Raw genomic sequence first — 25,013 nt, forward strand, 5'->3', positions numbered from 1 at the left:
GACAACACCCTCCCAAGCCCTGTCCAACCCCAGCTCCTTCCCCCAGCTCTTCTCAGCCTTAGCTGCTGGACTGCCTGGTGGGAGCTTGGGAAGCCTGGCTGGCTTCTGTGTGCTGTTATTGTTTGGTTACCTTGACCCCAGGAGTCCTGCAAAGCCAGTGCATGGGTTAGTTGCTCAAAATCCATGGGAATATACCCAGCTCCTCCATCCTGAGCCTGCTAGGGAGCGAATGTGTTAGCACACAGGGTAAGAGTGCAGCCCCCAAACCGGCAGAAGGAGGGGGAAGCTGTTTGAACAAAGGCTCTTGGCTGGCGTAGCTGCCCTTGATGCAGCTGTGTGGGCACAGATAAGAACTCTGGAGGAAACAGGAGGTGTGTTGAGAGCAATGCAGGCTCCTTGAGAGTTACTAAACAGTGTGACCATGCTGCAGGCAACAAGAAGGTGTTTTAAGCCTGAAGGAGTGAACTCAGTAGAGAAGTCGGGAGGTCTGCAGGGGCAGGGAGACTTGAGTGGAGAAGAAGTAGTCCCTTGTGCATTTGCATCAAATGCCAACATGAGCTAAACAGAAAGGAAATGAATAAAAGAGATGAGATGGGAAAAGTGGGGTGATGTTCAAGGATCTTGCTCTTGCAGACAGTCTGCAGGTGCATGGCAGCTGGAGCTACAGGCTGGGATATCCCCCAGAAAGCAGTCTGGGCAGTAACTAGGAACGATCTTGGCCCTACCCTTGCCTTGTGTCCTTGTATTTGTATTTTCCCATGTTTTTAACTTTATTTTCAACTCTGTAATCAAAGGCTTATCTTTGTACAGCTGTGTGGTCAGCTTGCATGCTCTCAGGTCCAGTGTGTGCTGGGAGAAGGCAAAGCAGATGAAGCTGAAAATACAAGGTCTCACATTCCACAAGGATCACTGCAGAGGGAGACATGCAGGCAGCCCTCAGGATGTGCAGTTTGGGGCAGATCTGGGAATCTGAGTTTGGACATTGCACCTTGCTGAGCCATCAGGGCCAGACATCCTGAGTGCTGAGATACAGGGAAAGCTTGCTCCTGGCTGGGCCTGGGAAGAGCAGGCAGTGCTCAGCTTGTCTCAGGGAGGTGGCAGCAGGGGCTCCTCTGTGTGCAAAGGGCTCCGGATCCTTCCTTCTACCATCACCCCCCACTTGAACCAGGCTTGCTTAGGATTGCTAAACATTGTGTTTGCTGCCAGCTGAAGGTGCAGGGGAAGCACAAGGACTGTGCACCCTGCTCCGGGTCTCATGTTGGAGAAACATCCTTGGCTGCTCACACTGGTAGTTTCTGCTATGATCAATGCTTACCTGACTCTTTGCTATCAGATGCTAAAATCGAAAGGTGTATCCAAACCTGAAGAAGTCTGGGATGCCACAAACTGGGAACTTTTGACCTGAGGTTTAAAACACTTTGCAACACTCAAACGACAACTTTCGTCTGAGAAGTCCAGGGATGTGACTTTGCAGATTTGCTCTGCCATGGCAGATATTCAGGAACAGTTGCTAAATGCAGTAACAAAAATAACATTTTAACTATATTTGACTCTTGTTTGCCTTGCTGACTCAACACAGCTACTGCTGTGGGTGTCAGATGATATTCCTGGACATACAATAGCATTGCAGTTATGACCTAAATGCTGATTGCAGAGCTGCTGTCATTGACTGAGGGTGACTCAGAACCTACTGCTTGAGATCTGTTATTCATAATTTGCCTTTTATTCCTTAGCTTAAACAGTGCACTCACCTAATTTGGGTTTGGAAGATGCACTTTGACAAAGAATTTTCGAAAGGACAGTGAAACAGGGTCACCTTCACTTTTAGGTGCCCAGCTGTGTTTCTAAGGTGGATGTGAAAGTCAAGGCACTAACATACTCACCCACTTTTAAAGTTCCTGGACCACATGACTAATTACATCTCTGCTAAAAAGAAGGCAGGATAGGTAAATCCATCTGCAGCTAGGTCATAAACAACCCTTGCCAAGAGACTGCTTGCCCAGACTGTGTGGAAAAATCTATTGAGTCATCAGCCTTCCTAGACATTGGGAATAGCTTAGTAAGGCTTTAAAAAAACAGGAGAAAGGCTAAATTGATCATATTTTGGAGATGGGATGTGAAGCATCCAGGACAACTCCCTTCATGTAAGTGTCTGGGGGCATTGTCTGTCTGGGAGCTTGTGAGGAGTTGAGCATGGAGTAGTTGGGTGTTACCAGACATGCAGGTCCTGCAGGCAGTGGAGAAGAAATCACTTGCAAGGGTTCCTTGAAAATATTTTGCAAATTGTTTTTTGCCTCTCTTCTGGAAGCAGAGAAACCACAGAGGCAGTGGCTGGGGTGAGAAGCTGAGAGGGCAGAGGGTGTCTCCAAGTACCTGCAGGTCCTGGAAGGTGTCCTGGCTGAGCTCTGGGTGAGACCACAGCAGGTGGCCCTGGGGCACAGCCAAGCTCTGTGTGAGACCACAGCAGGTGGCCCTGGGGCACAGCCAAGCTCTGTGGCCCTGTGGAAGGGCAAACACAGGCCCTGGCAGAGCTGGGAAGGGGTCCACCCATCACCCCTCACCCAGCAGCAGTCGACCCAAAGTGAGTCCTGCCTGCCCTTTCACTCAGCAGCTGCCCTGGCAAGACATGAAGCACAGAGGCGACAGAGCTGAGTCTGGCTGACAGACACGGCCACCACCCACAGAGCCTCAGGGTGGAGATCCAGGCCCTGGACCTCGAGTCACCAGAAGTCTGTAAAGATCTTGGGTGCCACATTTATGCTCAGGGTTGCCAAGACTATGTGGCAGTGGAAAAGCTTGTCTGTAGCTGTAAGTTCTTGGGTGGCAGAGAAAGCAGGTGCTTTCTGTTGCCTCTTCCAGCCAGCAGACCACATCTCCTGGATGTGTCTCTGCTCCTGAGATTTAGGTACAGATGATATTGGGTCACCCTGGGAGGAGGCTGGGCAGGGGATCCCAGTGCTTTACTGTACTGTTGTGGCAATAGCAGTGCCAGTGGGCCAGAGGAGGGGTGAAGGTGGCTCCCAGGACACGCTGTCTGAGTGTGCTGCTGTTGGGAGATGGAGGCGTTTTGTTCTGCTTTTTTTTCCATTGTGCATGGGCACTTAACCCAGCTCAGACTCCTCTGACAATAATGCTTTGTTTCCCTTAACCAACATCACTTTTTAAATGATGCAAATAATTTTAGTGCATCCAAACAGGAAGTGGCTGAGTGTCTGGGTGTCTGCATCAACATCCTGGAGGCTGGGCCTTTGCCACCAACATAATTACTAAATATAGGAGCTGCCTATGGATGGAAGTGAAGGTCTTGGAAATGGCAGAGCCAATGCGACTCTGTGCCAGACTGTGACCATTGGATGTGGCCAAATGCCACTGCTGCTTGCCCAGCTCAGCCAGGCTGGTGTGGCCACAAGCTGCATCATCTCAGCTCCTCTGGGCTCATGCAACCCCACTTCCTCTCGGGTTGTGGCACTGAGATGGAAAGAGCAGAGCAGAGGGACCAGCACAACTGCTCGGTGCTGGATGAGCAGCACTCAGAAGCTTCCCAAGTGAATCCTTTTCCAGCTCAGTGGGCTTAGCAGGGCAGCCAAGCACAGAAGAAAAATCAGGGCTGGCCATCCTTCCTGGCATGTGTGGGACAATTGAGTCACCAGCAGATGTGGAGAAAAGCCACAAGAAGGAATCAGACCATTTACCAATCAGCAGGCATCAGAGATTACCACCTCAAGTTATGTTTTCTTCTGGGTGAAAAATGCAGGATTTTTTTAAAAGACTTTTGCTGCAAGTTTTCAAAGAAATCCAACAATTCCAGGCAATTTCTAATTTGTCCACATTTGTTGGGAAGCACAGGCACCGTAACTGGCAGCACAGTCCATGAATGCTGCCTACAAAACCAAAATACCTCCCTAACCCACTTGATTGCTGTAGATAAAAATATCCACGGCTCCTAAACTAATCCCAGGATATCTTCTACATGCGTTACTCATTGCTCTCCTATCTCCCAAGAGGCAGCCTAGGAAGGAGACAATGATGGTTTGAGGTGATGAATGCTCAGGACAGCCCTGGCTTTTCCTGTGCTGGATGTATACTCATGTGTGACTGTGAATCCAAGGTCTCTCCTGATGCCTGGTGCTGGGGATCTGCAAAGACTGAAACTGGTTTGGGTGTGACAGGCAGGCCAGGTAGGTAGAGGATACCTGAAGTGCTGCTGGAGGCAGGAAGGTATCCCCTGGGAATGCAAGACACAGAGTCAGTCCCCAGGGTGCTCCTGTTGATTACTAACAGGGGAGAGCAACTTCTCTGATTCTGAGCACGCCTTCCTGGCCACTCAAATGGAGCTAAACCTACCAAAGTTGCTTGTGGCTCTGGTATTGCCACAAGCACCCCAGTGAGGGAGATCTGAGCTCTGAGACACAGGGCACCCACCTGGCCAAAACTCTGGAGCAGCTCTTTGGAAATGAGTGTTTCTACATAATCCCAAATTCTGTGCGTCCCACCGTGACCTCTCAACCACCTAGTTTAGATGGAGGCGAGTTCTCCTCATGCCATGGCAGAAAGGTGAGAGCCTGACTTAAACCCTTCAAAAAGGACATCACCAACCCCAAGAGGGCCTGGTCCTGCCCTCAGCCAGAGGAGAAGGTGGGAGAGGCAGAACAGCCCCCCTGCTCTCAGTGTGAGAGAAGGACTTCTCACCTTGATGCTGCTCTTCTTAAATTACTTTTCCTGCAGTTGTGAAATTTGGATCAGCTCCTCCTAAAAATAAGCAGATTTTTCAATTCTTTGATCTTTCACACTGTGCACTGTTCAGAGCTGGAAATCACCATTTCTTTGTGGGAATTTGGATGAACAGTGGTGGCAGAATTAAACCCCTTGAGTGCTACCAAAGGGGCATTAGCCATCACACAGCAATGCTCTTCTGTGGTCTGAAAGGACTGACTTGGAAGGGTTATTTTAAGGTCCAGGAAGAATAAATTTCTGAGCAAGTGCCCAGAAACTCCTTTGAGTCAGTTTTTTTAAAAAAGTGAACTAAAGAGCATTATACCTCATTTTAACAATGATATCACTATTAAAATGCACAGAGATGCCTCAGAAACCTTGCACTGTGCTGGCATTGTGTTCTCACCTTTCACAAGTATGTTCTAGACAGAGATGATAATCTCACAGGAACACTTCTGCTTCCTGCATGAATCTGACACTGTAAGGCAGATGTGGATAGAGTTTGGTTTGTACTGTGCTGAAAGCATCAACTGTTTTTTTGCCATTTCACTAAAGTGGAAGTATTTAATGATGGGCTGGTGTGTAGGAGCAGTGACATTTCTGCACTGTTATTTTTCATGAACACTTTGGGCACAATGTGCTTTTCTCTTTGTCCCAGTGCCCTATTTCAGAGCAGATCCTCACACATCTATTCTGGTTATTTGTAAAAATGTCACATTTAAGTGCAACTGACAATCCAAATCCTGCCCTGTATCGACAAAATTCTGAAGCTTAACCAGGATACCTTGAGGATTGGCAGCTCAGAGAAAAAACAGATAAGAAGTTGAGAAAGTAACAGAGCCATCAATTCCAAAATTTTCAGACTAAAATTAAAAGGAAATCTTGATTCAGATCAAAACTAAATGCCATTTTATCTCATGAGGGAGAAATTCCCAGTGTTTTCCACCAACTCAAGTATCGTTATTGACAGAAAGTGACTTTTCTCTCAGTGAGTGTGGCATTCGTGGAAATGCCAGTGATAGTCACAGGAAAGTGGACAAGACCTTTTGGTCTGAATAAGATGTTTGGGGCTGAACTCCCACAGCTGTTGAGCTGTGAAGTGTCTTTGTTCTGCTGTGGGTGTGCAGAGCCAGTGGGTGGAAAATTGCCTGTCTTCTCTGCTCTGTGAAGAATAATGAAATATTTAGTGGTCCATGGAGAGTGAGAACATCTTGCCATCCTGGGGGTTATGGCCCTTCCTGTAGGGGCAGGGATCTTGCTCCTGCTTGTGAGAGTCAGTCCATAGTGGCTCTCCAGGAGAGAGGTGTGAGGGACCCAGAGAGATCTCCAAACCTGCTGTGTAGGAGAGAGCCACACATGGAGGCAGAACCCAGCCCAAATGCCTGATGTCCTACAGGAGCCTGAGCCCTGGGGTCTCAGTGAGAAGTGCACCAACCCTCCAAGGGCCAAGGACCTGACTTTGGTACAGAGGCCATAATGAAAGCAGAAATTTTGTTTCAGCGGGAACAAAATGTTCCTGGCTGATCTCAAACAGAACACTTTGCTGGTAAGAAAAAGGGAATATAAAAGTGACTAGATCCGAATTGCTTACGAAATAATTTTCTGGTTCAATGATTTAATTGATCATTTGGTTGTTCTTGTGGCAGAAATTGACTCTGGTTTTCCTCAGAGTCACAAACCAATGGTAGCACGGGCTGGACCCTGTCCTGAGCAGAGACTGGCTGTGAGGCACTGGCACAAGTGAGCTGAAGGGTGGCCGTGGGTCCTGCAGCTGCTCCCCAGCCAGAGCTGGGGTCACCGCACGCTGTTTCTTCAATGGCAGATGCTTGTGGCAGTGTCAGCACCCAGGTGAGTTCAGGACAGGCCATTTCATTCCTGGCAGACTTGCTGAAGCTCCAGGCGGTACTCAGCAGGACATGGAAAAGCCCACGCCAAGGTCATGGGAGCAGTGACCACTGCCACACAGGGGACACTTGTAACTGTATGTGGTGACACGGGGCAACATGCTGCCTCCATCAGCTTCCCTGGCACAGGAGCCAGGGGTGGGTAAAGTGGGGGTGGGTTTCTGGAGCAGGAGCGAACAGTGGAGAGATCTCAGGTCCTAATGCTGAGCCTTGGAGCTCTGGACTGAGCTGGAGGAACTGGTTCCCTCTCATCCCTAGCTGTCGGCCAGCTCTGCCCTGCTGGGGTCACAGGCCAGGCCAGCAGGCAGATGGTCTATTAGTTTAGGTAGGGCTAATCCTGACAGGGAAGGGGGGAGGCTTCCTGAGGTCCTTCTCTTCCCAGCTGTCTGTGGGAATTACTGGCAGCTCATCACTATCAGTTGATTTCATTTTCACTGTCTCCCCTTGGCCTGTGTCTCAGACATCTGAGGCAGGGAGATGTGCTGGTGTTCCCAAGCTGGGAAGGTGTTTCACTTGTGGGTCCAGCTGTGTCTCCTGCTGGGGCAGCCCCTTTCTGGGGGACCAGGGCTGCCCAGGGGTGCCCAGACTGGCTCTGGTGCTACAGCCAGGCTGCCCCTCACAGGGATGAGATGGGGGTTGAGCTGGGCTCCTGCCGTGGTCCCCTCAGTTCTTCCCTCAGGTCCTTGGCAGTGCAGGGGTTTAATGGAGCATTTTGAGACCTCTTGCAGGTGTATGAGCTCGTGGCCTCCTGCTTGGGGTTGGGCTGTCTGTGCTGGAGCTCAGACTGAAGGTACAACAGAGTGGAGCGAAGGCAGCGAGGATGCTCCCAGAGTGTGTGACGTGCAGGACGGACACCCCTGACTTGCTCTTGCCCAGTGAATGCTGGATGTCTCCCATAGAATGAACTTCAGAGCAGTTCTGTTTGCTCAGGTCTCTGCCTTCTCTCTGGCCATGGCAGGGAGCTGGGTTGTACCTCTGCAGCCCCATGTGTGCCGTGGGGAGGGATGTACTCATAGAGCCACGGTCCAACGTGGCTCCACCACAGAGCCCACCCGGCCTTCCAGGACTGTGGAAGGAGACGAGGAGCCTGGCTGGTGGCCAGGTCCTCTGCAGAGGAGGAGCTGCCAGAGCAGACACAGGGCTCACCCTGTGGGCGAGCGGTTTTTGTCCTGGTGCCTGACTCTAGTGTGGAGTGTTTCAGTGCTGCCCCTCCTCCTCCTCTCACCAGCAATTGGGGAAGGACCAAATGAGTCCAACTGTGGCTCAGGTGGAAGCAGAGGAGGCTTATAGAGCAGGCTGTGCTGGTGCCTGGCTGCCCTGGCTGCTCTGCTCCTCTGCTCTCCGGAGTTCAGGCTGTGCCTGCTCAACTCCACCAGGCATGAGAGCCTGAGAGGGGTGACACCATGGAAACATCAAGATTGGAAGGATTCCTGGAGGTCACTAATCCAACCCCCCATGTCAAAGATGAGGTAGGATGCTCCTGGCCTTGTCCAGCAATTTTGAAAATCTCTCTGGATTATATCTCCAGAATTACAGGCAGCTGCTCAACCAGTTCCATAATGACCTGCGACCATGGGGCAGATAAACAGACACAGGGGAGGAAGGACCTGTTCTTCTCATGGGCAGGATAGGGCTGAAGCAGTAATGGACATCCCCAGGGGACCCCGGTTCCCTTCTGCTTCCCCTCCAGGCTACAATCCCACCCATGACATGGCCAAAACCTGGGTGGCACTGGCTGGAGCCCCTGGTGCAGGGGATGAGCAGAGGGAGTTAAACGACTGAAGGATGCCCTCCTCATGGGATTCAGCAGGACAGCTGGTGGATGTGTTCTTCCTGAGCTGGAATCAAAGCTGTCTGGAAAGGGAACTGTATCCCAATGAAATGTGCCAGAGGACTGGCACACCTTTCACCATTTCATCTGGTCTCACAGGTCTCCAAGAAAGAGCTCAGCAAGTAAATACTTGCAGGGGGTTTGCCAACTAGCATTTAAATACTACAAAATGTCATGCTTTACTAGCCAAGACTTCTTCCAAACTTAGACCAAATGAGAAGAATTCCCAGCAGCTCTGGTGGTGAGAGGGGTGGTTTTTTGTTGGTTTTTTTTTTGTTTTGGTTTTTTTTTTTTTGTTTTTGTTGTTAGTTTGTTTTTCAAAAAGCCGTTTTGTGTCAAAACAAAGTTTTAGATGCAAACTTTCAATCAGCTCAGGGGACAGCCAAGCACTGAGCTTGTGGGTTTCCCTTCTGCATCTCTGAGTCATTGTGAGAGCAGAGGGTCTCTATTTTTAGGCTCTGCACACACTAACTGATACCAGCTACAGAGCCTGGCTGCTCTTCCACAGCCGGTTACGGCTGCAAAGCCTTGCTCCCGGCTCAGTGGAGCTCCCTCGGTCTGCTTTGGGTTCACAGATGGGTACCTTCGTGGAGAGGAGCAGCAGGAGGAGGGATGGAGATGTGACCCTCCTGCCCAGCCTAGGAACTGTGCCAGTCACTAGCCACTGTGCCAGGAGGTCATCCCTGCCCACGTTGCTCCCCGTGCTGGAGCACAAGGCCAGATGGGTGAGAAGGGCCAGTTCTGCACAGGCATTAGCTGCCGTCTTTGGCTTGCAACATTTTCTCTCAAAAATGCAGGAGTTTGATTTTACCTTGTTTTTTATGGTAACTGTTTGTAGCAGAAAGTTTCAAGTTTTATTTAGTAAGTCCAACCACCCAAACCTGACAACTTGAGAACTACTTGGATTTGATCTTGGCGCAATGATGCCTTCTGGAAGAAAAGCACCTTGTGGCACTCTCACTGGTTGGACGGGGGTCAAGAGTTTTTGTGTGCTTTGTTTTTGAAGAATCAGCATTGAAATATAGAATAAACACTTTTCCCTCTGCCTTTATTTCAGGAGCTGACTGCAAGGAGACCATGTGTTTTAAGTAGCTCCATTGGGTGCAGAAGAGCACAAGGACAGGTGATGGAGAGAGTCCTGTCTGGGCCAGACATGGCCTTAGAGACCAAAGGAGTGGCTTTTTTTGAGCATATGAGTTAATCCTGGGTAGAAAATAATGGCTTTGTCAGTGATGCTTTTGGGCATGCCCACAGATGTCAAAAAAGCAAGAGAGACTTCCACAACCCACCAGGGTGGCTCATATGGAGAAGGATGACATGTGCAGATGCATCCGTGGGCTGCAGGATGCGTGGGTTAGCACGGGGGGAAGGTGGCAGGTACGTGGTCAAGCCAAACGGTTAAAGAAGAGATGCTGTAAAAGTAGCTCACTGCTGAAGAGACTTGAGGTGAAGGTAACCTGCCCAAGACACAAAAGTTTTGTTGTAGGATGAGCTTAGTTACAGTCTGCCTGAGAGATCCACGTTTCAATTATTGTACGAAAGGCATCCGCACACGTCAGCTCCGTGGAACTGTGCTCATTCACCATGGCTGAAGCCACGCAACACCAAGTCCAGGCTTGGAAGGATAGGTGTGAGATGGAAAAAAAATAACCAACTCAAGCTCTTCAAGCCATTTTCTGCCCCAAGGGATGCTGTTCCTGTAGCCTTAACAAAAAGCCCTGAAGCAGAAAGAGAAAGTGGGGATCGGAAAGTTCGGTTCCTCTATAACTCATGTATGTTCACTTTCTTCCCTGAATCATTTTAAGAAGTGTAGAAACAGCAGGTTTTGTTCATGTTACATGACTCTGGCATGATTCCATGCAAGGATTTCAGTTCTGATATGCTCCAGCACCATATAGAGTGTAAAATCACAGCACAGATCAGACAGACCTCACTGCCCTGCTGGCACACGTTGCTCAGTGTTTGTCAAGGCAAGTTTGGCAAATCTTAAAGGACAGATCCTCTGTGGTCCCTCTGGGCCCCTGTCCCAGTGCTTGACCACTGGAGCAAGCTCTTGCTGGCTCATCCATACCTCATGAGGAGCTGTCTGGGGGGTCAGCTCTTTATGAGAACTTCATGAGTCAGTCGTACATTGTCCCAGCCAGACTCCAATAGTTTTTAAAACCTTCCTCCATTTTATTTAGCCAGAGGTTTCAGGCAACCAGAGGTGCCCTGTGCAACAGATTTTTTTTTCCAAGTGCAGAAACAATATTTTTAGACATTTTTATTTCAAACAAAACAAACTGCCATTTTTTGCAAGCAAGGGGAAATTCCCAGTGGATACTGCTGCTCTAATGAGCACGAAAAAGAGGGTTTTGTCTGATTCTGATGGCAGGTAAATCATGTGAGCTCACAACCATGCAAATGTGTTTTTGGACATACTGCAATATGACAAAGGCCAGTTCCTGGTCAGTGTTTGGCTCAGGTGAGGCTGCACCAGTGCACAAATAACTGGAAGCCCAGCAAAGAAGCTGAGTGACAACTCTTCTCAAACAGAAGGTCCTTCCAGCCTGCAGCTGACTTTGAGTCAGTTGGAGCATTCTTTCATGGTGCCAATAATCAGAAACCATTAATCAGCCCTTCAGAGGAGCTGCCTCTGGGTCCTGCCAAGTGCAGCCAGGCCACAGTGACAGATCTCATTAACTTTACAAAGAGACCTGTGACTGTCTCTTGTGAGGATCTCATACTATGTCTGTGTCCAGTGGTCAGAGCCTCTCTTCTGGCAGCTTTAGCCCTGCTCTTTCTCAGTACAAGGGTGGTGTGAGCACCTGGCAGTGAGTGAGTCCCCGGGGACGCAGAGACCTCCACTGAAGGAATGTAACACCCTCTTTGCACAGGATCCCCCAGCTCCTTCATATGGCTTGCAGTGATGTACAGCCTGGGTGGGAGGGTCAAGAAGACCTTTCTCTGAAGGTCCTTCCATGGAAGGAAAGAAGAGCACTGCACCCAACTCTGTGAGTGCCTGAGGGCAGGGAAACACCTGACATCTTGAGCAGCTTCCCAGCTCGGAAACCCCAAGCCACAAAGACCAGCCCAAGAAATGAAAGTCCACTGAGGATGGAGCTACATTATTTCTGTGTTTCTAAGGAGGATTTCTGTTTCCTTGGGTTCTGCTGCAGTGAGAGCCCTAAAGCTCTGACAAAGTCCCACTACCACATTTGTGAACACAGAAAAGAAGACAAAATCAGGAAACCTAAGTTCAGTTTTCAGCAAGGTGATGCACCAGGGACAGTAACTTGTCTGTTGCTCACTTTTGATGCTGTCTAGTTAAAGCATGAAGCAGCCCCAAAAGATGTTCGACTGCCCAGTAGCCAGGTTCCAATCACAGAAGAGGTTCTCCATTGATGGCACACCAATAATTAACAACCAGAACATGCCCCTGTGGAGGAGGCTGCCCTGACACCATTGTTGTCAGGTATTTGGGAGCTGAAGTTAATTACCTCTTGCCACATGTGGGCACAGTGCTGATTTTTGGGGTATATTCATAGTTCAATGCTGATTATTTGGATCTGTCTCAGAGGCTGATTTGCTCACACCAGCTCAGGTGCTGACCTGCAGCAGGGAATCTTTTTTGTGTTGAGCGTGCCAGGTATGTTTCACACCACTTTCAGGAGAAGCTGTCCTGTGGGTTCAAGCCTCTGGCCTGCAGTGAGGAAAATATTCCTTGTTCTTCAGTGATCCATTTTTGCTAGTTGCATTCTCATTTTGGACTAAGCCATTCCTCTTCATCCAACTACTCCCATGTCAGAGCTGTTAGCGCTTCCTCTAGATTAGCCCAACAAGTCTTTTTTATTTTTAATCTGATCCCATAAAATCAACATGGATTTTTAGCTTCTCTTTCTAGCTTGTTTGGGACAGCCATTGGCTTCCCTCATTTATTAAGGCTAGATCTTCCAGGACTACTGGCACATTTCCCTGTGAGGGTGCTGAGGCCCTGGCACAGGGTGCCCAGAGAAGCAGTGGCTGCCCCATCCCTGGAAGTGTCCCAGGCCAGGTTGGATGGGGCTTTGAGCAACCTGGGACAGTGGGAGGTGTCCCTGCCATGGCAGGGCATGGAACGAGATGGATTTTAAGGTCCCTTCCAGCCCAAGCCATCTTGGGATGATATGGTTTTAAGGCTGTTATAACCCTATGGCTCCATGGGCAATGTAAATTCTCCTGCCTTTTGCAAAAGCTGATTGCTGAGCGCTCCCTGCCCATGAGGCACCAGGTAGTCCCCACCTTACTTTCTTTGCTACACAGAGTTGTGGAGCTCCATGGAAACAAGATCCATCTTTGAGGAACACAATGGTGTGCGTCCCTGAAGGAAAGATCTTGGCCGGAGCTGCAGGAGCCATGTGTAGGGAGATCTTTTTCTCTAGAAGACATCCCTTCCCCTGACTGTGCTCAGGAGATGTGGTTACTTGTTCCCTCATAAAGCAAGGAGAGTTTCCACTCTGTGTAGCTGTAGCTTGTGGAAAGGCTCAGTGTAGCTCCTGCCCAAACCCATGAGACCCACCTGCAGGCAGCAGAGAGGGCCTGTGCTCACATGTGCCTTCTTTCTCCTGGTCCTGTGCAAGGTCTGTGGTGTCTCACACTGGGACTGCTGGAAAGTGCCTTTTCCTTATGAACAAGTGGCCCTGGCTGCAGACCCGCTGCCTTCTGAAGGCTGAGTGGGCCAGTAAACTCCAGTTTGTAAGTCCCGTACATACAGGGGTGTCCTTTGTTCACTCCATCCGTGTTGGGAGAGCACATCTGCTGTTCTCCAGCACTCGGTGGTGGTTACATCACTTGGATCATGCTCCATTCGTAAATGCATTAACAAAACTCTTTAGCAATAATAAGCTTTAACTAACGAGTGGCAACTGGTGAATGGAGCCTCCATCTGTTCTCACCCGCAATGTGCAAAGTCTACCAAAGTCAATGGACTTCTCTCTGCTGAATTCAATGGGCCTTTTGCCAAAATCTGTGTGAATAAAATGACGCTTGTGCATATATTTATGAATGGTGAGGAGGGGGATACATGCAAATCCAGCATCCACTAAGCGCCCATGAAACTGTCACTAACATAGTTTTATGTGAATCCCAGCAATTTCCTGTCTGACAACTTCATGTTTTGGTGCAGGGAGAGGAACTCTGTAGCTCTGGGACAGCACCTGTGCTGTGTCAGCAGAGGGTCATGGCTGAAAGCAGCGACATTGCAAGAGGACACCCCATGGAAAAGTGGATTTTGAAGACTTCATCACCATACCTGTGTCTAATACCTGTGTCTAATCTAATTTGTCTTGGCATTTATTTATGGCAGACAGTTGCTGCTGTCACAGTGTTCACCTAGTTATAAAAAAATCCAGCATTTTTGTGATTCCTATAAAGGGAAAAGGGTTGGGAAAGAATTCCATGCAACTGTGTGCAACGTACATTGCTCTGAAGTCATTTGTTTCTCATGAGCTGTTGAAACAACACCCAGGGACTCAGCAGAAATGAGCCAAACTAGGGATGACTTTAACATCCCTCTGGAAGGGCAGGCATTGTCCTTCCAGATACCACCTGGACATGCTGAGTTGCCACAGTCAGTTGCCACAGGAGAGAAAAAGCAAGGAGTTTACCTGGATTAGTTCAGACATAACCACCAGTGTCAGTTCTCAAGTGATGTGCTGACAGTTTGGGTAAAACACAAGCCCCAATGTGACATCTCCCACCTGAGCACTGGCAACTCCCTTGGTTTTTTGTGCTCCAGGAACTGGAGTCTATAGTGAGAAAGCAACCTAGTAGGAGACAGGGAAGGAGGAAGGTCAATTGCCTTGGAACAAGTGGGCAAAAGTCTTGATGGCATCACAGGGTCTCCCTCAGGGGAGCTGAGAATTGGGGAGGGACAAGGGCCCCGTGTACCACATTGCCTGAAGGTGTGACTCCTGGCCTCTTCACAGAAATCATTAGTGTGAAACAGCTTTTTTTACTTGCTTCCAATCCCAATCCCTTCTGCCTCAATTTGTACGTGTCCCTGAGGCTGAGTGACACAGATAAAATCCTCCTTTCCATCAGATGCTCACAAGGTGTTTGTGATTGTCTCAGCTTCCCTTTCCAAGATGTGTGGCATGAATGGACATACCCAAAAAGAGCCCAAGGGCTCCTGCGTCTGCAGGCTGTCACCTCCTCCTGACCTGTCAGAGTTCAAAGCACTTTGTCCTCCTGCAATGGTCCTCCCCATTCTCCAGGCAGTTGGCTGCCCAGTTACTCCTGGGAAAAGGGATGTATTTCACTCAGCAATAAAGCAAAAAAAAAAAGTTTCCCTAAAGTTGTAAAATATGAACAAAAGCCACAGCAATGGAGATTGGGAACGAAGAGGCTTTTAACTCCACCTTATAATTTCAAGTTGATGATGTTTCCCAAAGAGAGCTCCAGTGAGGTACCTGCTGCCTCAGCCCTTCTCCTTGAAGTTTTGGGAGTGATGCAGATGTGGTCACTGTGGGATTTAATTTGTTATTTATTTCCATGTGTAGAATTGCTGAATTGCATGCTGTAGCTTTTCAAGATTTTGGGCAGAAAGCAATCAAGCTGGTGCACTGGGAAAAGACTTGAGCCAGCAGCTCTGGTGCTGCTGGGAAGGTGGGTGATGGATGCAGAAATACCTCGCAGCACCTCCTGTGAGCACCACTTGCTCATTTCTTTTGCTCTGGCCCTTGGTACTGGTTGTCTCATCAAATGCAAACATCTTAATGACTTGAACTCTTCAGTGGATTTCCTCTCTATTATCCCAGCTAAGCTATTTGCTCTACTCACAAGCTGCCAAGCATTCCAGATCATGGAAAATGCTTTGTAAACTTTTTGCACATCATTAATCTAAATAGGACGCTTACAAAGCAATGGAGAGGAGTTAAAAGGCAATTTACCTCTTAGGAGAAATGCAGGTACCCTGTTGATAAACTCTTGTCTCCCATAGAGGATCTGTGAAGCAGTGAGCCAAGAAGTCTAAAACGGGGAGGGACAAATCACAGGCTTTTTTTCCCAGGGGAATTTTGTTATTTTCCTGCTTGTGGGTGGTATCTTATACTTTAATAACACCCACCCCCCTCCCTACAGTGTCATTCGAGCTGGCATTCTGCAACTGTCACCTAAAGGTCAATTGCTCTCTGTTTCATCCCTGCAAGCAGAGCTTTGCTCTGACACTGGAGTCCCTGTTCCAGGGCAGAGTGGCTCAGGTTCAGCTCCCTGGCAGATGGCATCTGTTCGCTGCTGCCCTTTCCCCCTCTCAGTCAGGTTACCATGTTTTTGTGTGCAGCACTAATGTGATGGTGCTGAGCATGAACTGGGAAAGACAAGCTGAAACCGTCCCGGGGCTCTATGCACACTCAGTGCCACATTTTTATCACTGTAAATCAGATCTCCACTCACAGTGAGAGACAAAGCTTTCTGAGGTACTTTAACCAGGAGTGTGTTCGTTGGAGTTCGTTCATCCCAGAGAGGAGCAACACAGCTCTTGTGCTCACTCCCTGTGTTTAGACATGCTGAATCTGTGCCCTCACCGCAGCAGCTCATTGTGCAGCAAGCTTGTCCACAGGGCAAGTGATTTTTCCAGTGCTGACAACAATTTTGTACCTAACTGACATGTTCAATGCTGCGCTAATCTCAACCACACAAAACTAACCGCTGAAAAGGGGGAAGAAGACAGCCACGGCTTTTATGTTCAGCCACCTTTTGCAGTGCCTCCAGGAATATGGTCTGGGGATTTTTCTGGCTATATTTACATAGAGGCAGCCTCTTCCTTGTGCTATGGGCTTAAATAGTTTGGTTTGGTTTTGTTGGTTGTTTTTTTCTTTTAATATTGAGCTGCATGAGATCACTAATGGTGTGCAAGCACTGGAGATCCCTGCGCCGACAGCAACCACTCCAGAAAGGTTCTGAAGGCAGCAGGCTCCAGTATTCCTGGCTACTGCAACAGCCTTAATGAGGAGTAAAATCAGAGTGAATTATGAGCCACTGTCAATAATCAAAACCCTCTTCTGCCCCATTACAGTAGTTGAGTCAATGATGCCAAGAGACAACCCATGTCACTGTGGGCACTAGGGCCAACTGATGCTCTTACAAATGGCTCCTGGGCATGTTCAGGGCTCCTTGTGGGGTGACACCAGCCCTGTTAGACAGGCTGCATCCACCACATTGTTCTGGAGGCTCAAAGAGTTTGATAGTAAGGTTGGGGGAGGGTTTGGGCAGCTTGATCTCATGCCAATTTGGGAAATGTTTAATTCACTCACACAGACCTGGAGAGGTTGTGGATGTGGCTATCATTTGCACTGACAGATTTCCAGGGTAGTATTGTTGTCAATATAAAGCTAAAGCGAAGCTGCTTGAACAGAACTGGCAGAGCTGAAAAACTACACAAGCAAAGGTAAGAATGTGGCTCATTAATAAGGTGAAACAAGACAGATGGTTCAACTGGCAGGACAGAGTTTTCCTAAAGCTTGTTTTTCAGGGCAGGTTTTCACAGGAAGGCTGGACAGCCGGGCCAGGTTCCTGCTCACAATGTCATTCCTGGTTAGTTTGTTCTGTCCTTGTGGCAGAGCAGGAGGCTGTGCCGGGCAATAGCCTTGGCAAAGGGCCCGTGCCTCCAGTTTTGGCAGTGTGGCTGAGTCCTGATAGCATCAATAAATGATGCAGATGTCCAGAAGGAAGCAGTGTCCATCTGGCTGTGTTTGTTGATCTGTAATTTGGACTCTGGGGCTATTTGCAAAATCTGTTCTTTAAATGCTCATTCTGGGGTGCTGCTCTGCAAGACTCAGCAGCAATGCTGGCAGTCCAGTGGTCCCACTCACCTTCTTGGCAGATCCTATGCATTCCTTTTCCCTGACTTGCAGATCACTCCCCAGGTCTGATTCCACCTATCTCTCAGCCCGAACACTGGCTGCACATCTGCACCCAGCTCTCTGCCTTCCAGAGCCTCCTGTTCCTTACAGGATGTGACTCCTGCATGACCAGGAGCTTGGCTGGCCACAGCCTTGAACAGAGCTCCTCAACCTGCACCTGCAGCCTTGACCTGGAGCATGCAGGGCAAACACCTTCTCCACCACAAGTGCCTTGTGTGAGGGAAGGGACCACCAGGTCATAGAAGCATAAAATCATGGAATCATGGAATGACTTGTATTGAAAGGGACCTCAAAGCTCATCATGTTTCACCCCTTCCATGGGCAGGGACACCCTTCCACTATCCCAGGTTGCTCCAAGCCCCGTCCAACCTGGCTTTGGACACTTCCAGGGATAGGGCAGCCACAGCTTCTCTGGGCAACATGACTGGCCAGTACATTCTGGATTTTGGGCAGTGAGAGAACGTCCTGAAAGAATCCTTGCTGATATTACACTGGGGATCTCCCTTTCTCAAACATGCAACTCTGCCTGGCTGGAGCCCAGGATGTGCTTCCTCAGACACTTCACTTAATCCCATTTTTAAGCTTTTCTTGCCAATCAGAGTGGTGTTAAGCCATGTCATTAGTTAATGAAATGGGGCAGATCTCACTAGCTCAGAGCATGGCTTTGCTACTCTTGTTGGGGCCTGGCCTAAGAGCAGCTCTGGTGCTCATCTCTCACTGTGTGCACCTGCCCTGCACTCCTGGTTTAATCCTCTGTTCTGATGAAAACACCCAGCCCCAGAGGTTGTTGAATAAACCTAGACCATGGGTGGCCAAGGAGGTGGGGCACAGAACCCAAGGAATTGTCCAGCTGGATCATGGTCTCACCTTGGACCTGGAGATGGTTCCTCACAGGGTGGATTGCTGGAGAGTTGTCTCACTGCTGGGGGAGCTGCACTTGGGTCATCAGTGTAGTCACAGGAGACAGGAACATCACTGCAGCCTGCTCTCTTTTACACACACTTGGGCTTAATTCTTGGTTCCAGGGTCTTATCTGGGATGAAGGAAATATTAATTGCAACTGCTCAGCAGGGAAAATTTGTGACTAAGGAATGATCTGGCACAGAGGGCAAAGGGCCAAATACAAGGGGGGGTTAAACTGTCTGGAAGCAGAAATGCCAGCGACTAAATGACTCCTTGCAAGGGACTGGTGCTGGAGCAAGGTTATATAAGGAATCCGCTTGTGATGCATCTTTCAGGCTCCACAGAGAACCCTATATTGCAGTATGACTCTGCCCAATACAGTGTTCATTAAATTTCTCTTCTATCTTTAAGAACAAATGTGTGTTTAACTTTCCTCAAGGGGTATCATAAAAATTCCCCATCAGGGATATTTGCCTTATTAAAGAGTAGTCAGTCTGGATTTGTCCTGGCACCAGTTCCAGTGCCCAGGAGCTTGGCTGGCACATTAGTGAGGGCAAGTGCTTGCCAGCTATGGAGCCATCCTGCTTCCACAGTACAGCTCGCCCTGCCAATGCACCTCTCACAGATGCACCCCTCACCCACTCTCCTCCCATGAGGCATGTCTTGGATCACCAGTTATCCTCCTGCAGGTCTGCAAGTGAGGTTTTCTTCTGCCCCTCCTCACAGCACACCCAGCCAAGAGCCAGTATTGCTCATGGTTTCAGGATGCATGAGAGGTTGGTACTAGACATAAGGAAGCATTTCTTTATTGAGAGGGTGGTCAGACTGAACAGGCTTCCTTGGGTTCTGGTGGGCTGGTGAGTGCCCTGGGCCTGGCAGGGTTTAGGAGGCATTTGGACAGTGCCCTTAATAACACACTTTAGATTTGGTCAGCCCTGAAATGGTTGGGCTGTTGGACTGGCTGATCATTGTAGGTCCCTTCCAAATGAAATATTCCATTATGTTTCTTCCATTCCATTCCATTCCATTCCATTCCATTCCATTCCATTCCATTCCATGACGGTTTTCTGCAGTGTAAGGACAACTGAAAATTGCAGGGACCTGGCAATTGGATTCCATATAAAGAGGTTATAATGAAATAGAAAACAAGGAGCAAAAATTAGGGGCAGAGGGATATTTTCCAGGTTGCAAGACGAAAAAACCCTGATCCTTCTGTTGCCCAGGCTTACGCTTTGGTGCTGGAGCTTCTCAGCTTGGCTTTACACTCCTTTTCCCCTCTATTCAGAGATGTGGGACCTGTCACTGTCTCCCTCGCCCTGTCTCTGGGTGAGCTGTCTAGACCAGCTTCAAGCTCAACATAGGGAATGAAGCACTTTTGGGGCACGACTCACCTGCCTGACAGGTAGGTCAAACCAAATGAATCACTTGCAGTTTTTTTGCCTCCCATGCTTATAAATGGAGCTGGGCATGACTTGTTCACATGGGCTTCCCTGCCTTTCAGCCTTTCACACAGGAGGTGAACTGCACCCTACTCCACTTTCGGACTCTGGCCTCTTATTTCCACTTCATATCCCACTTCACTTTGGGGAAAGCTGGTCATGTTGCCTGGGGCAGGTAGATCTCCTTTCTTCTCTCCATGGCAGAACAAGAGAACTTCCCAAAATAATCAGAGGAGAATGCTAGCATGTGGATGTGTGTGTGCTCATGAAAGGTGGAGCCTTAGGGAAACCATTTATGTGCCTCCTGCAAATTTGATGTTTTACAATGGCAGGCATAGCTTCTACAGCTGCTGAGACATTTCAAGAGGAAAATCTGCACAAAGCTGTAGGCAACAAGTGTTCATGGGCAAAAAGAAGAGAAGTAGTAAAAATAAACTATAAAAAAGAATGTTTTGCTTCAACACAAGTGGAAACCTTTTGACCATCAGGAAGGGCAAATGCTGAAAAAATTGTCTGGGGAAAATCTTGTGACTCCAGTATGAGAGGATTTTAAATCCAGGTCAGACACTGTTGTGAGTGCCAGAAGCACCACTGTGTGGGAAAGGGATTAGCTGACATCTTGCTGTGTCTCCCAGACCTGTTTTATCATCCTTTCACCTTTTTATGGGCACACTGTGTAAGCAGCTTGTAATCATTTTGTATCTAATACAGCCTCATCTTCTCCCTCCTCCACCACTCACAGCCAACGAGCTCCTCTAAAGCAGGTTAATGAGCTCCTCTGTGAGTTACCGAGGGTACATCTACCAGAACAAAGATGTCACCAGTGCAGCTCAAGCAGTAGGAACTGAGCATGTCATTCACCTGTGGCATTCATGAGATCAGTTAGCACTTTAGGGAGCTTTGAAATCATACCAGCTATTTCCAGAAAGACAGGAACATCCACAATCTCAGTAGGCAACAACAAGGAAAATTTTGGACACTGGTTAAATTTTGTGTTCCCTTGCTCAACAGTGCATGTTGAGCATTGGGTTAGGGACTGAGAAGAGGCTTCTGGCAGGTGTTGAGCATCAGCAAATGTGCAAGAGCCTGTATCAAAATATATGGAGACAGAGCTGAACCTACAGTGCCTTGTGCTGCTTCAAAACAGACCAAAGAGTGGTGAAAACCAGATATGAGACATCACAGATCTTTTAGGGAACAGTTTCTTTGTATGCAGTGGCCTCTGACACTCAGGCCCTAGCTGGCTGGGAAGCTGCATGCACTGGATGCAGCTCGGGGGTATTTGTCATTCTTGCCTGCAGCACACTGAGCCCTGGGCCATGCGGATGCCTTGGGCTGCAGCTCCTGGCTGGATTCCCGAGATGCTTGGATAGGCAAGGTTAAGGGAGTTCCTCTCACTAGCAGGTCTTGAGTTTTTACATTTCCTGCCTTTTATGCATTCACATCAGCAAATTCCCTTGGGAAGAAACAAGGTCTAAGAGAGGGCAGGTGTGGCCTGTGTCTGAATAGAGCAAGTCACAGACTTAAAGATTGAGAGGGGAACCAGCCGCTTCCTTCCCACCTTGTGCTGCTCAGAGGCAGCAGAGAGACTGGGGGGTTGGCGGGAGCTGTACAATCTAGGTGATCTGGAGTTCACATTTGCAAGACATGGATGTCATGGGAACATCCAGACAGGCCCCGTGTCGGGAGGGAGGAGCTGGGGACACATGGAACTGCCAGGTTATGGATGTGATCTTTGCTGCACAGACAGCAGCTGCCTGTGCATGCTGTGGCACGTCTTGACCTCAGAGCCTTCCTGCTCACTACAGGGACAAGGTACCTGACTCGGGACTTGGCCAAGTGACCCAAACACAGCACCAGCTTTGGGAACTTCCAAACCCTTACCTGGTGCTTTACTGGGGCCAAGAGCTGTTACCTCTGCAGCCCTGCCTGGGCGTGGCACAGGACAGGGGCCACACCCTGATGGTCCAGGGACCACCCCACAGCCTTCATTTGGGCTCTGGTCAGAGCAATCAGGCACCAGGTAATTTTCAGTGGAAAGTCCAATTATTTCTGGAGTTATTCCGGGTTCACTGGCTGCCTCACATCCTCTCTGCTTCCATCAGCACTGGCTGGAGCACTCACACACACGCCCATGGGGAAAGTTTCTGACTTTCGGGATGCAACATGAGGATGACCAAGTATATTTCTTACCAGAGGGGTTGTACTTCTGCCCAGGAAAGGGACAGAAGCATCTGCAGCTGCAAGCAATCTCTGGCTCTGAAGAGACACATTCTTACAGTTGTTGCTGAAATTCCCAAAAGAAATGGAAAATCAGGTTGTGCTACACCTGCCTCAATCTCTGGATGTGGTTCCTTGCCATTATGATCATACCAGGCATGGCACTGGCCCAGGACACAGCATTCCTATAACCCCTGATAGCAACAACACTAAATGAACATTGGTGGGAAATGCCTGAAGATGCTCACGGTTCTCTTTGGGACATTTATGGAAGGAGCAAACAGGTTAAGCTCTGCTGAGCCACAGAGTTAGAGGAAAAAAGACATCCTGCTTCTCTGTAAGACGTCACTGGTGTCCCAGTTCTGTAAACATCCTCTCGGCAGGGCCTAAATCAGTCTGTCACATGTCACTGCTCCATCTCCTGTTATAGCCCTGTGGAAAATAAGAGTGATACGGTCTACAGACAACAGCTCCAGTCAAGCTGCCAAGGGGAAACTTGGACAAGGCTCTGGTTGACACACATGTGAGTGGGGAAGAAGATCCACAGCATGAAGGAGGATGTATCTCCTTGAGTATGTGCCCTCCTTCGTGCCTCTGTGAAGACACATCAATCCTGGCTACTTACCACATGCAGAAGTGTTTAAATTACTTTTATGTAACAAAACCTGAAAAAAACACATCCTTCCCGCTGGGTTTTGCTTCCAAATGAAGATACTCACGCTCGGCCTTGGCTGGACTCTGGGTGATAGGCCAGACTGTTGCTGTTTGGCAAAGCCCGGCTTTAGGTACAACCCAAATCCATGGGAGCCAGGTGCACAGCGAGATGTCATTCTTGTCCCTGCAGGTACCAGCATGGCCAAGGCTGTCTGGGGCCATGGCTTTGTCTGGCTATGGCTTTCCAGTGGGAAGGGGGTGCCTGAGGGCAGGGGGCTGGACGATGAGTAGAGATCACGGTGCAGTTGGACAGGGAAGGACCTACAAGTGCAGGCACAGGTTTCCTACCACAAATCCACTGTGGAGGCTAATCTGAGCCTCTTTATTTTCAGGTTTGTTGAAATAGACAAAAGCTTGAGAACACAAGTGAGGGCAGAATAGAGTAGGCAAAATAGGATCCAACGTGTTTTCAACTCTTAAATATCTTTGTTTTCATCTGATTTCATACTTTTGAGGTTTGACAATGACTGGCAATACTGAAACTCATTGTTAAAGAATCCAGCCACGCTGTGCTCCTAGGAAAGCAGTCCTTGCCTGAAACCCAATCAACAGCAACAAAATTATTATAAAAGCAGATTTTAGGCCTACCACTGTTTGGAAAAAAACAACCATTTTTGGGGTTTTACACTTCCATGATAGTGGTACAACTTTTTTCTTGACTCCTGTATTTTTTAAAGAGCCCACAACTGTAGGAGCAATTCCAGGAGTGCTGTAGCTGAGAAACCCTCACCTCAGTGCATACCAGCCTGTGGAAATTTACTGTGCAAACCCCACAACACAGGGAGAATGCTCTTCCCTCCTAATCCCTCGCAGCTCCTGTACCACAGGATTACTGCTGCTAACAATAGCATATCAAACAGCCAGGGAGCAGCGTGATTTTTCCGATGCCGGGTGTTGTGATGTCCCACACTGCAAACACAGCTGCTGATCATAAACCACAGAATGCCCTGGGCTGGAAGGGACCCACAAGGAGCATTGAAGTCAAACTCCCAGCCCTGCACAGGACACCCCAAAAATCACACCATGTGCCTGGTATGATTCTTGGAGTGTTCCTGTGCAGGACCTGATCCTGCTGCTTGAACTAGAGATCTCTCTCAGGGTGGAGTGTGATGGCCACTCTAGAGTGTGTTGTTCCACCTAGCATTTGATGATGTCTCACTGAAAACCCAAACCAGAAATGAGAAGGTATTCTCAGGAGGCTTAAACTTGTGCTCCCTGCTTTTGGGAAATGGAAGTTTGGTTTGTGGAAAGGGACAAACCAACCACAGAGCTTCCCCCAATATTCGGTTTATGAGCAGCATGAAACCTGGAGCAACTCAAACCATGCTTGAGAAGATGTGATTTGGGACCACATCACTGAAGACAGACCTGTGGTTCATATGTTATCCTGGAAAGACGCAGCTCATTATCTGAATGGGTATCTTCTGCATCATGCACACCAGCCTTCTCCCGGCCCAGTGAAAATTTAATTACACACTCCTGATGAAGATGGTTTTTCCTGCAGCCTGTGCCTGGAGCACACACTGGGAGTGAGGAGTGAAGCCAAGCTTCTGACTCTGCTCAGACAAAGGTGCTGCTTGAATCCCTTCTCTCCATGCCCATCCCTGAAAAGGCTCTGTCAAACCAGGCTCTTGCTCTGCCAGAAGTTTTGATAAAATTGATTCTTGGGAACTCACCTGGCCAATCTGCAGTTTGCACTTGGCTTCCCTGGATATTCAAACAATCCAGCTACTGACAGGACGTTCCTGAAAAACAGTCCAGCAGTTTTGCAGAAGCACTTTGGCACCCTCCCAGCGTGTCGGGTGGCTCATCTGAGCAGTCAGGCCCAGGAATGTGGCCCCAGTGCAGAACACTTGTGTTTGGTACATTGGAAAACATGGATGCAAGTAGTAAAAACAAGGGAGAAGGGGAGAGAGCTGCTCAGTGCACTCCTGAGAAAAGGGGAGCCTGGAGACCTGCTGGAGAAATTCAGGTTGTGGGTGCTGCTGCCCAGGCTGATAAAGAGATAAGTGCAGGCTAACCCCTACCTAGCCTTCCAGGGAGAGGTGGGAGAAGAACTAAGGGACCTGCTCTGAACTTCCAAAGAGCCCTGCTTTGCCTCTGGGGAGCTTAGCCATCCTGCATGGGCACAGGGCATCAGGGAGAGTTTTCTTTGGGAAGAGAGAGTTCTGTCTTTGAAGGCTCTCCTCTCAGATGCTTTGCCTTAGGAAGCAGCATGTCTGGAAGAGCAGAGCTCTCTCTGGGGCTGCTTCATGCAGGGGTGGGAGCTGGCCATGCCAACCCCTCTATGCAGTGCAGTCACTGGCAGGCCAAGAGCTCCTCACGTTTACAGTGGGACAGGAAATAACCTTCAAATGAATGACCTTGCTGGAGACCATAATGCCATTGCCATCAGCAGTAGGAAGAACAG

The sequence above is a fragment of the Coloeus monedula genome (assembly GCF_965178545.1).
Source record: "Coloeus monedula genome assembly, chromosome: 24".
Taxonomy (NCBI): Eukaryota; Metazoa; Chordata; class Aves; order Passeriformes; family Corvidae; genus Coloeus; species Coloeus monedula.